Source organism: Prionailurus bengalensis, chromosome F2 (assembly GCF_016509475.1).
Source record: "Prionailurus bengalensis isolate Pbe53 chromosome F2, Fcat_Pben_1.1_paternal_pri, whole genome shotgun sequence".
In the NCBI taxonomy this organism is placed as follows: Eukaryota; Metazoa; Chordata; class Mammalia; order Carnivora; family Felidae; genus Prionailurus; species Prionailurus bengalensis.
In genome coordinates this window covers 63,053,099-63,069,388 of record NC_057353.1, presented here as the reverse complement: position 1 = coordinate 63,069,388, position 16,290 = coordinate 63,053,099, and the positions used below count along the sequence as shown (strand labels likewise).

At 42.3% G+C, this 16,290-nt stretch overlaps 1 long non-coding RNA gene across 1 annotated transcript in view; it reads right to left on the bottom strand.

Annotated features, from left to right (window-relative positions):
* Nucleotides 1–11,916: 11,916 nt before the first annotated feature.
* Nucleotides 11,917–16,290, bottom strand: part of LOC122495748 — a 40,107-nt gene continuing 35,733 nt past the window's right edge. The window contains exon 4 of the long non-coding RNA XR_006300558.1: nucleotides 11,917–14,122. This is a non-coding gene — a long non-coding RNA (uncharacterized LOC122495748). The remainder of the gene's footprint in view (nucleotides 14,123–16,290) is intronic.

Genomic DNA, 16,290 nt, shown 5'->3' with positions numbered 1-16,290 from the left:
AGAGAAGTATTATTAATGTCTACTAAGGAACGAATTCATGTTTTTTAGCCACTCAGTGTGTACTAATTTGCCACAACAGCTACAGAAAACTAATATAGGCTCTATCCAAACCACAGAGAAATAACAGAATTAAAATAACTCTGGGAAGTTTAGGGGCAGAAGTTCCTACACTTTCTACTAGTCTTTCATTTCTGTATCTTTCAGCTCAAAATTTCAAACTCTTTGGAATAGACACTCTGGTTGTCCTAGATTGGCACTGGTATAGAGACATGGCCAGTGAGGGTCTGTCTTCTCAGTTGCAATTCCCAAGAAGGGAACATCGCTGTGAACAGGGTCTATTCCATTCCATCATTTTGCAGGCTGCAAACGTATGACTATGACTTAGAGCGTGACATTGGCGCTGATCAGCCCTACCTTTGTGAGATCACATCCGTTATGGCCACTTTGACAGAAGGGCAGATCCATGTTAATGCCACACAAACTCATAAATCTGGGGAAATGAAAAGCAGAGGCAAAGTCAAGAGACTCAAAACCTGGAGAATCAGAACCCCATCACTGCAGTACTTGAAGTGGAAAAAAATCGTGGGAATTAAGTGCTGAAGGTTTAAGCAGCAGAACATGAGTTAGCAAGGAGCTTGCATTTCCCCTTCAGAAGCCCCAGTTCTTCCATCAGAGTTCCTATTTACAGAAAATGAAATGGCCCACTGGCACCAGCTAGGTTTAGGAAACATTGGAAAGTTAATGGCATCAAGTATACATCACTGAAATGCTAATTTGATGGGCTTCCCTGGTTACTACTTTGGGTTCACTCTACCTCAGCCTTATGCTCAAAGGGAGATATGGTGTATGACTTCACGTCTGTTTCTCTTTATTTCTTAACTTTCAATTTTAAAACAACTTTAGAGTTACAGAACCACTGAAAAGATGATGTAGAGTATCCCTAGTGAGCTGTTTTGTAAACTCTGTCTCAATATTGGTCTTTCTGATGTTTTCTCACGAATAGATCAATGTTACGGATCTGGGGGAAGAATATCGCGTAGTTAATGGCCCTTTTCGCATCGTATCAGGGGCCAGTGATATTAGCATGACTAATTACTATTAACATTTACCTTTATAACTGAGTTAGCTTCTATACATGATGTGAGATATGTATTGAAGCCCTCCCACCCACCTTGTTTACATACAGTTTGGGTTGTTTCAACATGATTTGTTGAAAAGATGAGTGTTTCTGCATTTAATTACCTTTGCATCTTTGCTAAAAGTCAGTTAATTATATTTGTGTGGGTCTATTTCTGGATTCTCTATTCTGTTCCATTTATCTATAAATCTGTCCTTTCACCAATACCACTCTGTCTTAATTACTTGCAATTTATAGTAAAGCTGAAAATTATTTCTGATGATTACTCTGTCACGTGGTAGTATATTGGCTTTTTCTTGCCTTTTTGTATGTCTCATTTTTTTTTTTTTTTATTAAAAGCCAAATGTGTTGAGTAGGTCAGTGGAAATCAGGGTAAATAGTTTATATACCTGGATATGGGCATGCCTTTCCTTCTAGAATTGTAATGGAAGGCTTTGCATTAATCGAGTTAGTAATTCACCAATTTTGTCCAATTCTTTTTCTTTCTCTTCCTTCCCTTCCCTTCCCTGACCTTTCCTTCTCTTTCTTTTTTTCTTTTTGCAATGGTGATACTCAGTGATCAGAGGTTTCAAATTCCTATAGATAGTTTGTTTCTAAGGTGGTGGATGTGTATCAGGGCAATGCTTGTTTGAGTTTTAGATCTTCCTCTTGAGCTGCTCCTCAAAAATCTTCTGTCTGAAAACAAACAAACAAACAAACAAACAAACAAACAAACAACACGGCGCTTGGGTGGCTCAGTCAGTTGAGCATGGACTTCGGCTCAGGTCATAATTTCATGGTTTGTGGGTTCCAGCCCCACGATGGGCCTGCTGCTGTCAGTTTGGAGCCCGCTTTGGATCTTCTGTCCCATTCTCTTTGCCCCTCCCCCACTCACACTATCTCTCTCAAAAATAAACATTAAAAAAAAAATGCTCTGTCTGCACATTCTTATTCCTTTCCCATCCCTTGCCCAGCAGCATTTTGCTGTTACTTGTCATTTGACGTTCACTGATTGTGGGCTGCACTTAATTCTGTCCCTTGTCCCAAGAATAGACTTTCCTCACATCCTGCTCCCTTTCCTCAGCTATAATGAGTGGGCAGGACCAACATACCAGAACCAGCCAGTTTTCCCTTTCCCCTGCTACATTGATGTTTTCATTTGTCTGTCTGGGGGGTCTTACTTCTCCCTACGGGGCTACTGCCCCTCCCTTCAAGATCTTTGGTTCATTCTGATCTATTCTGTGAGTGCTCAGTGGAGTTCATGGAGAAAGAGCCTGCAAAAGTGCTGAAGGAGGTCATCAAGTGGCTGTGATCACTGGTTGACCTGAGAGCTGAACAGAAGGCAACTGGAGACTCCTCACCTAGTCCCCTGTCCTTGGAACATACGTTCTTCCCACCATTCCCACACTAGGAGCCATTTCTAGGGTAGACCAGGAGAGCAATGGGTTATTGGGACCATCTGGACTGAATGCACAACAGATCCCCCATTAAGGCCTCTATATAAACGTTAAGAATCTGGCGGGCAGGTGCAGAGATCTACTTATCTTACAACCACCCAAGACAAGCCTTGTATGTAATTCTCTTACTAATTAAGACTGACACCTACCACCTAGAGTGGTCTGTGTCTTTCTTCAGTCTCCCCTTGCTCTCCATGTATGGGGACCAATTTCTGATTTCACCTGAGAAGCTCCCAAGGTTGTAAAGCAACAAAAAGGGTGCAGAACCCTTCAGTTTCTGCAGCACCCAGTTCCACTCTATTCCACCAGCCCACACATAGCCTTAACCAACTTCTGAGCTATCCTAGCTGAGCTCTTCCGATTCATGTTCAGTTGCATCTACCCCCCAGAGAAGCACATATTTGTGTGCCCTCTCTCCCTGGAATCACTATCTCTTTTTAGATTTGGGGCCATATTTGTTCTGTGACCTCAGGTCTTTCATGAGTGGTTGGCTTGTTTGTTTGTTTTAAGTTAAGACTATTTTTTAAGAGAAGTTTTGGGTTCACAGAAGAATTGAGAGGAAGGTACAGAGATTTCCCACATCCTTCCTGGGCCTGCACATGCACAGCCTCCCTTACTATCAACATGCCCCACCACACTCATGTGTTTGTTGCAACTGATGAACCTACACTAACACATCATTATCACCCGAAGTCCACAGTTTACATTAGTGTTCACTCTTGGTGTTGTAGAGCCAATGGTTTTTTTTTAAGTCATGAAAGTGAGTTTAGTTTGTTTTTTTGTCATAAATTTGAGAACAACACTAATTCCATGTCTCTACATTCTTCCCAGGAAGAAGCTAGAACTGGTCAATTCTGTTGTTTAAAAATTTGATATGACAGTTTGGGTGGGAGTTTAAACTATCCTCATGAGTACAAACACACTGTGTCCCCTTGTCCATCCAGAAACCTACACCAGTTGTGAAGTATTTTTGATGGATTAGTATTGTGGACTAAAGAATACAGACTGAGAAATAATTTCAAAATCCTTATTCTAGACTGGTCATGTAAAATATTCTATAAAGTTTTTACTTATGAACCAGGATTTTCTATTCTACTTATTTTATTAAGTATCTTATTCAATAGACTATCCAGTATTTTATTCATATTTTGAAAATCTAATTTGTTAATTCATTGAAAATAATATTTTTGAGTGCCAAATGATAGTACTCAATACAGTGCACTTTATACCCAGTTCTTTTTTTTTTTAACATTTATTTATTATTGAGAGACAGAGAGAGAGCATGAGCATGGGAGGGGCAGAGAGAGGAGGAGACAAGAATCCAAAGCAGGATCCAGGCTCTGAGCTGTCAGCACAGAGCCCGACACGGGGCTCGAACTCACAAACTGTGAGATCATGACCTGAGCTTACCCAGGAAGTTGGACTGAAGTCGGATGCTTACCCAACTGAGCTACCCAGGCGTGTCAATTTTATACCCAGTTCTAAGCAAGAGATAAAGTGGCAAGCCATCATTACTTCCAGGAGCATAGTTTTGGGTTGTTTTAATTTGCTATTGGTGAAACCATCCCTGTCAAACACAAAAGTGTTTATGCTTGGGTGTAGAAATCGGTGTAAGAGAAAGGGAGAGCTTTGAGAACAGAAAACTCTATGCTTTTCTTTGCCAATGGGGAGACTGATAGCCCTGGAAGTAGCTTCTTTTCAAAATACTTTGTGCCTTTGGAGATGTTTCCTAACTGATACCCAAACTCAATCTAAGGGATAAACTTTTATTATTATCTTCCCTTGATCAAAGCTCAAAACAGAGGCTGACACCAGTTCAATTACTGTATGATTGTTGATATTGAATACAACTATACTCTCTAATTCTTTGACTTTCTTGCTGTTATTTTCCAAATTTCTCTTTCCTCAAAACTAGGAAACTATAAAACAGGAATTTAATAGTAATAATAACCAGAAGCAATTATTTCTGCAGCTGAGTTTAAACACATCTGTCCTGAAGATGGTTCTAAGAGAGTTGGAGAGACAGGATATACACGCGGCAGAGTAATTTCTAATACCAGATGATATATACTTAGTACCAATTGAATTGCATAAACATGGCACATTCATCAAATGTCATCTCTGAAGCCCAGGGCAGGCCAAGAAGCAGTAACTTCAGCTAGGTCTTGTGGTCACATCTAGGCAGAGAGAAGGAAGTGGGATGTAGACATAAGGAAAAGCCATAGTGGCTAAAATGTACATAACATGTTGAGGAAACATTGTCTAGACTCATGTAGTTTATATAAAAATTCAAAGAGTAGAATAAAATAAGCTCAAAGAAGCTTATTATAGCACACTGTGGGTTGTAAAACTAACTGCTTTATCTACCCAGAACTCTTTGGTTTAGTCTGGTCAGCACCACCTTCTTTTAGGGAATTGCTCTCTCCCACCCCCACCCCCAACTCAACCACATAGTTCCAATGGGGTCTGACAATAACAGTCTCTGTTTCTGTGCACCCAACTCTTCCCATTGTTACACCAGGGCATTCAGTGAGAGACCTTCCTTAGGATGTCTGCATTTGGAATTAAAGGCAATTTTTTTTTCTGTACAATGAAAATCTATAAAAGTGTGAGCCTAAAGTTGCCAGAGGCCACAGAGAAAGGGAGCTATCAGAGAGAACTAGGAAAAAGAGACAAGCAAAGAAGCCTGATGATGTTCAAGCCCCTGGTTCCAGCCACATCTTTTCTTCCTGTTAGTTTCATGAACCATTGACCTTCCCTTCTCACCCAAGCCAGATTCTGTAATTCATAAACAAGAGTCCTGATTAATATATAGAGTAAATAAGCTGTCCTTGATTGCCAGACAAAGGTATTTGGATTTGGGGAGCTAACTGCAATGACTGTGAGATTCTATCCTTCTGATAATCTTCAATTTCATAATATTTACTTATAAACACAGTAGGAACCATTGAAGTTTTAAGAAAGGTATTGATGTCTGCAAAGCAGAATTTCAAGATTATTGTGGCAGGAGTGTATAGAATGGATTGGAGTGGGGATAGGCTAGAGACTATTAAACCGAAGAGCTGACCATTCGAACAGTTCAGCCACGAGGTAAATAGGCAACTCAGACTGCAGGTGGGAGCCCAGAGTGGAAAGGAAAGGTCACAGTAAAGAATCATTAATCTTTCCAGGATAGTCATCAGAGGTGAAGCACCATCACTGGGCATTTGGTTATGACTAATGGATTGAGATTCCTGTCTTTTTCCAAATATTTAATACAAAATAAGTCTCCCATTTCCTTGGGTTTTCTTGAGTCTTTTCCCAGAGAAATCCACCTCATCTTCTGAGACACAAAAGCTTAAGTCATATTTCCACAAAAATCCTTCTAAGTAAAACAAAGACGTTCTTCCAAATTGACATTTCAATAGCAATTTTGGTTTTTCATGACTCACTGACTTCAGACAAGAGGAGGTAAACAGGACAGATCATGCATAAAACCTGTGTCATTCTCATGGAATCACAGGTTTCTGAAAGACAACACGAGGTCATCTGTTTATCCCTCCTGCCTTGTCCAGCCATTCCTAAACCCTCCTGGAGAGTGCTGACCTCTGATTTAAGCATTTTTAAAGCATCTTATTGCTATAGTGATTCCCCCCAACACACATGCACACATGCCCACACATGCACACCACACATGCATGTGCACACACACACATACACACATGTCCACACACATACACAAGCACACACACACACACACACACACACACACACACAGCCAATGGAACCTAATTTCAGGACTTAACAGCTCTCATTCTGATGTTGAGATTGGGTAAAAAATGGTGTCTTTAATAGAAACTCCCACTTTCTTGGGATTTTAGAGTAGGTGGCCTTTATAGATTGTTCCATCCTAGTGTTTATCAACCTGACCTAATCAAAGGCATCACTTGGGATGTTTGTTCAAAATGTACATTCCCTAGCATCCACCCAGGATGAATTTTGAGTCACGGGTCAGGACTGGAGTGCTAGAGCTCTTATTGGGAAATTTTGGGGAATACTGTATCTAATCCTTGAGGATCCAAATGAGGCTGCAAGAAATTAAATTGCACAGCTGCTGTCAGAACTCAGAGCTCCTCAGTCCTATCAAGATTCTTGTTTAACTTTGTGCTTCTCATAACAAAAATGGGGAACCATCAGTTTTCTCTCTTGGAATGGGTTAATCCCACTGTGCATGTAACTATCATTGCACTTCACACCTGACAGTTTAACTGTTTCCCTTGATGCTGATGTCATGGCAATAATATCAACAGCAATAATAATACTCTCTACAATTTACGAAATGCTTTCCTGTTAGATCTGAATCCATTTAGGTTCTGAGAAACAATGTTCTATAAAGGCAAAAGCTAGGAAGTCACTGATTCATCTTATTTGCCCTTGTTTCTACATTGACTCTGGTACTCACAGGAAGGGCCCTTTATTGAGAACTTGTGAGGAACAGAGCCCTACACTTAAGACCATTACAGACATCATCTCATTAAATCCCAATAACCCAGTTATCATATCATCATCATTTTCCTAAAAGCCTACTTCAGCTGAATTCCCCTGACATCCACCATTCTTTTACTGGGACCTCTATTATTGTCTACTTCTTGGGCTGGATGTAATATTTGCATGACCTAGTCATAGCTACCTCAAGTCTTATACATCCTTCCAATGGTCTATCTCGATTACATCTTTGGATTTAAACTTGAGATACCAAACATTACTCCTGAGACAGAGGGACAGCAAGAGTCAAGAAGGAAAAAAAAAAAAAAACCCACAATTTTGAAAAACAGAAATCCACTAGCCAGGAATCCAAGAGTAATGGTTTTGCATGGAAAACTCCATCTGTTTTTTGTGGGATCTGGATCGTATTTTTCCCTCCAGCCACGGGAATATGCCACTCAAAAGGATCTGCCTTGGATGGTGACAAGATGTACTCTGCCATTAAGCACTCGTGGCAAGGAAAGCATCCAGGATTTGCTTACTAAGAGGCGATGGCAAAAGAAGTAAGCTGTGCTAAAGCCTCCAGAATAAATTTCTGTTTAAATCCAAGCCATGGATTTGAGACTGGGTATAAAAAAACTTAAAGCCAACAGACTGGCACTTGGGTGTAGCTGGCACTGTATGTTCTCCTAATTATTTGAAAATATGCTCTGTTGACTAAGCCACACTTAAAGAATAGGGAATGTCATCATAAAGGTTCTAGAAAAAATAAAATCTGATCAGGTCTTGGAATAAAAGAAAAATAAGAGCAAATTCTACCTCCAGATGAGTAGTTGTCTTTCTCAGAAGCAGGCCTACGTGGGTTAATGAACCTTCAGTAAGGGAAAAAGGGTTTGGAAGTGAGACGCACCTAATTTTAAATCCTGTCTCTTCTCCTAAATAGTGTAATTGCTTTGGGGCTCAGCCTCCCTGTCTGCACAACTGATAGAATAAAACCACAGAAGCTTATCCAGTCACCCCACGGAAGTTACTATCACAGCACTTGGCATAGTAGGCAACTGTTTTTTAAAACCTATTCCTTCGCAAGAGAGAAATTCACATGAGGGATGGCACCCAACCATTTTGTGTGATCATTTGAGGGAAATGAAACACGGGCGTTCCTCCAGGAAACGATGCTGGTTATTTGGTTCAGAGCTGAAACCACTTTACCACAAAATGGAAGAGAGGCGAGATCGGAGGAGGCAGCTGAAGGGACATGGAGGCATCCACAGGCCTGGCTTTCATTCTGCGCCCCAGACATGCTGGTCCTCCCTCGGCAAGTCACCGAAACTTATGGTGGGCCGATGGCAATGGTGCTGTTCAGAGCATCCACACAGCGCACCTGCAGCCGGGATGAGTTTGGACAAATGTGGCACCAGGCTGTTGCAAGCATCGCAGAAACCGCAGATACAGGCGCTGTAGGGATGTTCTTTCTCCCTTCCAACGCATAGCAGAGATGGTGAATTTTTCAATTACAGTAAGACCCTCTTAAAGACAAAACTCTCTAACAGCCACTGACATTTGAGAGGTTGAGTCAGCATATCCCCCCAAAGTCCGATAGTTCGCTGAGTGTTCAGTGAAGCCACATCAATCACTTTGACTTCCTTTTGATAAACTGGATAGAAGGAAATCTCGCTCAGAAAGAACCATTCCAATTGGAAATAATCTTAAAGGACAGCTGAAAATAACAATCACTGAACATCTCTCATGTGCCAAGATCTTACCGTTTTATGTTCATTCTCTTAACAGTTTTCCAAATTAGGGCTTAATATTCCCATTTTAAAGATAAAGGGCTATGGCCCAAAGAGAATAAGTTACATGCCCACCATTTCACAGCAAGTGAGTAACAGAAACTCCATTTGCACTGCATTTTGTCTTTAAGACACCCTGATATCTCATTCCATCACAATGGCTCAAGGACATTGGGGAAGTCAGAATGGACAATTAAGAAGTACGATGTGAGTATTTTAATGTTGTATTTAATGTTCTCTGCATTTTCTTTTGGCCTTAGTGTTGAGGGGGAAACTAGTTTCACATACTTCTGAGTTTTGCCCACGGATATTTATGTCATGTAGTATCTCCCAAGAAGGTGAGGAGGAATTCAATTTTGACACTAACTAGCCGGAGGCAGCACAGACCTCACAGGTTAAGGGCAAAGTCCTCCACCAGACTACCTCCATTTCAGAGGTTAGCCACCAGCCGCAAGTCTCAGGGATCTTCAGGCCACAGAAACTTCAGACAGACTGGCTACCAAAGAAAGGGGTGCCCCATGCCTCCAGATTCAACGATTTGCTAGAATGACTCTCAGAACTCAGGAAAGCACTATACTTATGATTATACTTTTTATAAGGGATCCCCCTAGAGGTTAAGATCTGGGAAGGTCCTAGACGTGGACCTTCTGTGCCTTTTCCCAGGGGAATCACAGGCATCACCCCCCCCCCCCTCCTTCCCCAAACACACACACACATCACAGCAATAATGTGTATACTAACCAAGAAGCTCCACTGTCTAGTTTTTACTGGGGTTTCATTCCATGAGCATGATTGATTGGGCTCAATTTCTAGTCCTCCTCCATGCCACAGATGTCAAGGAAGCTCAAAGTCCCAACTCACTAATCAACATGGTGGGTCTTTCTTGTGACCAGCCCCTATGCTACAATTAAGTAGGGGCCTACTGGGAGCCATTTCATTAACATAAAAATGATACTCTTCATCACTTGGGATAGTCCATAGATTAGAGTCTCCTTCCCAGTCAAATTCTTTATTGTAATGCCATCACCCTGTGCCATTCCAGTCCCCAGATTTGTTCTGTTTTCTAGCACCTTCAATTCTATCAGAGATACTGCCCACCACCCTTTAAGCCTGCCACAGCTGAAAATCTGTAGATTTCTTTGGCTCTGTCTTTCCTTTGTCCTTCTCAAGTAGCCTAATTTCCCCTGGGCTGATTTTCATCTCTAGGTTTCCTGGATTCATCCTCTCCTCTCCACTTCTACTACCACCATTACCACTGACATTTAGGATCCAAACCATCAGGATCCTAAGTTGTTGTGGAACTTCCTGAGGAAAAGTACACAGTATGGTAATTGGAAGGAGTGCTGATTCTAGAGTCTTGAGTGTGAAGTCGAGCTCAACTGCAGGCTACAGATACATCGTAGAGTCACTGCATAGGGCAGAGATGTGAAGGGTGCAGCACATAGATACTTATACACAGAAAGTCAGATCTGCAGTTAAATGGGTATTTTTCACACTCACCACACATTTCTCTAAACCCATCCTTTTTAAGGCACTGTATTAATTTCTTATTACTGCTGAAACAAATTAGCATGAACAGGGGTTTAAACAATATGAATTAATTTTCTTATAGTTTTAGAGGTCAGAAGTCCAAAATGAGTTTCACTAGGCTAGACTGAAGGTGTTGGCAAGGCTGTGCTCATCCTGGATGCTCTGGGGTAGCACCTGTTTCCTTGTCTTTTCCAGCTAGAGGCCACCTGCATTCCTTGAGTCTTTTCTCCATCTTCAAAGCCAGCTGAATTGGGCCAAGTCCTTCTCATGCTACCATCTCTCTGGTTCTCCCTCCTCTGCCTGTTTCTTCCACAGTTAAGGGCCCATGTGATTACATTGGGTCCACCTGAATAATCCAAGCTAACTCCCCATTTTAACATCAGCTAGTTAACAACCTTAACATCTCTGCACCCTTACTTCCCCTTTGCCATATAAGGTAACAGAAATTATTCCCAGAGATTAGGAAATGGACATCTTTGGCAGGGGAGGGCATTACTCTGTCTCATGCCAAGTTCAGGTGAAATATTACCTATGAAGCTTATCCTGATGACTCTCATTTATATTGCTCTCTTCCCTCTAATTCAGTAGTTTCCAATTTTGTCAGCTGTGACACCTTAAAAAATATTGATGTTTGGGTTCCGTTCTTGAGTCTGGGGGATTAAATTGGTCCAAGGTGTGACCCGAGCAAAGGACATTTTTACAAAACTCCCTTAATCATTCTAATTTGCAGCCAAGATTGAGAACCACTGCTCCAGTAAATGTCTGTGTTTTCATCTTATCTGTCAATGCAGAGAGGAGGTATCACGTGATAATTAAAAGGAAGACTGCACAATGCCTGCATTCGTATCTCTTGGCTCCACTTCTAACTAGTGGTCAGACCTTGAGCTGCTTAAGCAATCCCTCAGTGCCTGTGCTTCTTCACTTGTAAACTGGAAGGAAAAATAAGGCCCCTTAGAGTTGTTGAGAAGGTTGAATAATTCAATGTATATAAAAGTGTTTAGTAGCCTTATCTTTGAAACTCACCTAAAAGCTTTGCCTGGGCATAACCAGCCACTCTTTCTGTGGTTCTCAAAAAATACTTGTTATTTGATGGATAGAAAACAAGCAAGTGTGGCCAAACCACATGATTGCAGTTCTTTGAGCCATAAATCTTATTTTAGTTTATTTTTAGAATAGTTCTGTCATATCTTTGCTCTCCAAATATCTTCAACCAGTGTAAGCTGAATGCACATTAGAATCTTTTTGGAAGCTTTTTAAAAGTAGTAGGCCCAGGATCCCCCCCTCCTCCCTGAGATATTAACTCAACTGGAGCCCAGGCATCAGTATCTTTTAGCTCTCTAGGTAATTACAATACAGAGCAAAGGATTAGAATCTCAGACCTGGACTAGATGCCCACAACTGTTGTACTCTGAGTACATGTAACAAAGGTAATGACTTATGCCTGGGAATGACTAGGAAAGAGTGTAATAAAAGGGAAGTAGGAAAGGGAAAAGTTTTAAAAAGAGAAAAAGGAAGGGAAAGAGGGAAAGGGAGAAATAGAGGGGAGAGAGAGAGGGAGACACACGGACACACACACACACACACACACACACACACACAGAGAGAGAGAGAGAGAGAGAGAGAGAGAGCAGAAACAGAGAAAGTAAGGAAAGATGGTCAAGTACACCTAAAAGGTATGTCTTGATGACTTCTTCATACTCATGCTATGTGTTAACTATGTTCTTCCATCCCAACTGGGTCTTAAGGAGAGATGGGTATCCGTGAACAGAATCTCATTAGAGAAGTGGAAATTCTATGCCCTTCCAGAGTATGTACTCAAAATATATTTCAGCAAACATGAATCCAACAGCAGCACAGATTTGTTCTGTGGCTATTCAGGTAAGTAGTTCTAGAAGACACTAAGCTGAAAAAAAGACTAAGCTGAAAGTTTGGGGCTATCCCTTAATTCCAGAGAAGAAATTCCTTGCTCATCCTGAGTAGCACACAGGTCACTCTGGGGATCGCAAGGAACGTGAGTCAGAGGAGACAATTACTCAAGAAAGTTACCCAATCTCCTAACATCCGGTGGTGGAGAGAGGCTTTGAGTAACCTCAAGGTGACTCCCAGGCAGGTGGCCACAGCACAAAGACATTCCTATCGGCTGCAAAAGGATCTATACCAAAAATCATGTCATCACTTGAATTTACTTACCTGTTACGATTTAGAAAACTTTTCCCGCTTATGATCTTACCTGATTTTTTTTTTTCAGGGGAAAAATAGCCTTTGTAAGACACATGGGTTAAATATTATCCCCATACTGGCGAGGAAGACTCAAGTCTTAGGCAATGACTGACTGAATGATAGAGATAATCCTCTCTCTTTTCAGAATGCACCCTTCCTTAAGAAAAGCATAATTAATCATGGTATAGATGATTATAAAATAAACAGTAAGAATTCAGCACCAGGAGGGCACCGGTGAGGGTCCATCTAAGCAAACTCCCTAAGGAAAGGTGAGCCTGGGGAGGGGTTTTGATACAGCAAGTTCCACTGGGAAATGGAAACTTAATATAGACAGTATATTTAGCCAGCAAAAGATTATATATAAGATACCACTACATATATATTTCTGGAGTGAACATGAAATCTCACTTACCAAATGTTACCATGTTAAAAGTCAGTCACTTTATTAATACTAGTGACAGATTACTAAATATCTGAGTAGCAGAATAGGACAAGATTCTTGACATGCACTAACAGTCCAACTCTAACAACTGCCCTACGATATGGGTCTTTATTAAATTATTCTCTATTCATGTACAAGGAGACTGAGACCCACCAGGCCAGGGGCCCACAGCTGGTGGACGGCAGGGCCATGATTCAGACCCAGGTCGCTCTGACTCCCGGCTCATGCTTTTTCCGCTGCTCTACGCCATCTCCTCAAAGCCCATAATTAAGCAAAATAATATGCTCTTCGCAAATGAAAAGATCTCATGCACGAAAGTGACGAGACGACTCGTTTGGTTGATGGGCTTCCAAATATGCGGCGGATCCTTTTTCTGGAAACCGCATTTGGCATAAGGGGGCCTAAAGTCCAGACGGTTTTCATGACGTAACTCAAGGTCTCCATGAATGTCAGCCTTGAGTCTGAAATAGCTCTGAGCCCTCCCATCCTGGCATCTTCCCTGCGACACCCCCCGGTGCCCCCGGCCGAGCTCAGACTGCCCACGGAACCTGCGGGTGGGTGAGCGGACAGTGCCCGCGGGGGTTTGAAACAAGGTACATAGTGGTCCCCTCCTCCATCCCAGTAACTATTTCTGACGCTCTCACTCCCTCTCGGAGCTTATTCTCGGCTCCGTAGGACTTCATGTTTGTTTGTTTTGCTTTCAGGTTTAAAAAGGACTCTTAGCAGCAGTTCAAGACTTTTATAAAATTAATCCCTCGTCACTTAGAGCAATCCAGAGGGCTGCTGGAAAGGAATGGCACTCTGCGAGGTGGTGCCTGAGACCAGATTTTGAGTGTGGTCTGGTCTTGCATAAAAGTCATTTTCAAGGTGTTTCTCTCTGTCTCCACTCCTATCTACCTCGTCTTAATCAAACAGCATGTTCCCTCAAGTCATAAAGTCAGCCAACAGTACACCCCAGGGTTCTCATTGCACCCAACAGCCTTACCTGTGAGCCCCTGTGATTCTGCAGCTCCAGTGCCTCGGCAGGTTGCTGTCCCCCTCAGTCTTCCTTGGCCCCATGCCTTGTCTCCCTTGGGACCCTTTTCCTACCAGGGTTTAGTTTCTGTCAAATGGAAGCAAGAAAAAGTAGTGAAAAGGGGCACTGGGATTACAGTCCTAAGAACTCGGTCTGAGTTTACTTGCCTCTGCCCTCACATAGCTGACAGGAGACCACGGGCTAGTCAGAAACTCCTGTTCTCATATAGAAAGCAGAGATCACAGTCATATGCGTCTTACTTATCTCACAGACCTATAGTAAGGATCGGAGGACAGAGTGGACAAAAAAGAACTCGGAAAATGTGAGGTAAGCATTAGTTCATTCACTGCCACTCCTGTGACTGGAGGCTATCTCTTTGACAGAGGGGAGGCAGAACCAGAAGAGAATTATTGTGTGTTGCCGTGTGATGGAATAAGGTTCAGAGCGTCAAGGGGGCCTGGAGGAGGAATCCTGGCCGATGTCCGGGGTTTGGGGATGCAGCCAGGTGCCAGGAACTATCCCCAGAGGAAGTCAGATATGAGCTCGGCCATGATGGCTGAGTGGGTGAAAACAAAGGCCCAAAGAGCATCTCAGGACAAAAGACCAGCACATATAAAGAGCTGCTTATGCTAACGTCAATTTCATCTCCTAAGTGCCATGGCTTCAAGTAGATAGTGGAATAAGAAGAAGCATGTTTTAGGAAGATGATTTTAGAGGCCATGGGGCAAGGAAAACATGAGAAAAATTAGTTTTTGTTGTTGTTATTATTATTATGAGATTATCTCTCACATGAGCCTGAATAGAAATTAAGTATGAATTGAGTTAAGAGTTCAGTTATCTAGTCTCTGCACGAAGGAAAGAGAGTGAGACCTGGGGCAAGACTGGGGGGGAAAGAGGATTGGCCTTCGTTCCAAGGCCAGGTGACACCCTGGAGTAGGACAAAGGCTCCCTTTCTAGGGAGTGGAGATTTCTACTATCAGTAACCTCAAGGAGGAGTTGATGCTGGAAAATGAAATGGAGCCCGGGATGACAAAACTTACCTCTGAGCCTGGTCTCAAAGGAGTCTAGATAAGTTCAAGGACATCCTTTTGCAGCAAAAACATCTTTTGTCATAGAAAGACAGCCCTGAAGGCATGCCAGGAAGCCCCTGAGAGGGACCCCAGGAGAAAGCACTTGGGTCTATCATACCTGAGCATCTCCATATCAAATAGCAGTTGCATTTCCCCTTTCTCTTATCCCAGAGCCATCAACCATGTCATGAAAACTTGTTAACTAACTGGTCTCAGCTGTGCTGAAGCCTGAAGCTTGCCCAGGCCAGAACCATTATTCTGTGAGAATAATACTGTTCACTGAGCATTTTCTATGTGCCAGGAATAGAGTTAGGAGCTTAAGTGGATGACCTTATTTTCTCAACAATCTTGAGATTATAGAACTCCAGTTAACCTCATTTTACAGGTAAGAAATCTAAGGTGTAGAGCGGTTAGAGAACATGCCCAAGTCCCACAGCTGATATGAGGCATTCTGTCCGGAGATAATTCCATTTGCTGCTACCCTAGACTACCTCCCAGCTATGGCCCAAGTGAGCAATGGCCATACCCGTGCATGGAGTGGATATGAAGGAGACTGGTAGTGTCATGGGGAGCTGTCTGAGATGAAGCAGCCATCATGGGTCCATGGCTGAAAGATGCCAGTACAGGCAATAACACGCATTAACACTGGGGACAGAGGCAGATGTGGCCTGGTGCTTCTTTGACAGCCAGAAAAGAGGTCAGGAAATCTCAGAATGAAAACTAAGCCTCTGGTCATGGTGATGAGTGGCACCAAGCTGCCAGACTTTAGCCTAACCAATGTGGCCGTCTTCATGCCTACTAGCTGGTGAGCCCTGAGGGACTTCCAGCTTGCCATTGTATGGCCATGAGACCATTTTCACAGAGGAAAACATCAAGAAGTTACAAAGTGGCCCATAATCCAATTTCAAACTTGAAAATTCCTGAAAAAACGCTCCATTCTACTTGGGCCTAAACAAATTACACGCTGACAGCATGCTGTTTTTAGAGTCCTCTGACTTAATGTGCTGTTCTATTATCAACTCCACTGTTACTAATGGATTTTCTTTGGAACTCAATACTCACAGGGCAAGGAAGAAACTAGCAGCAGCACCAGATGCTTCTTTATTTTATTAAAAAAAATTTTTTTTTTAATGTTTATTTTTGAGAGAGACAGAGACAGAATGTGAATGGGTTAGGGGCAGAGAG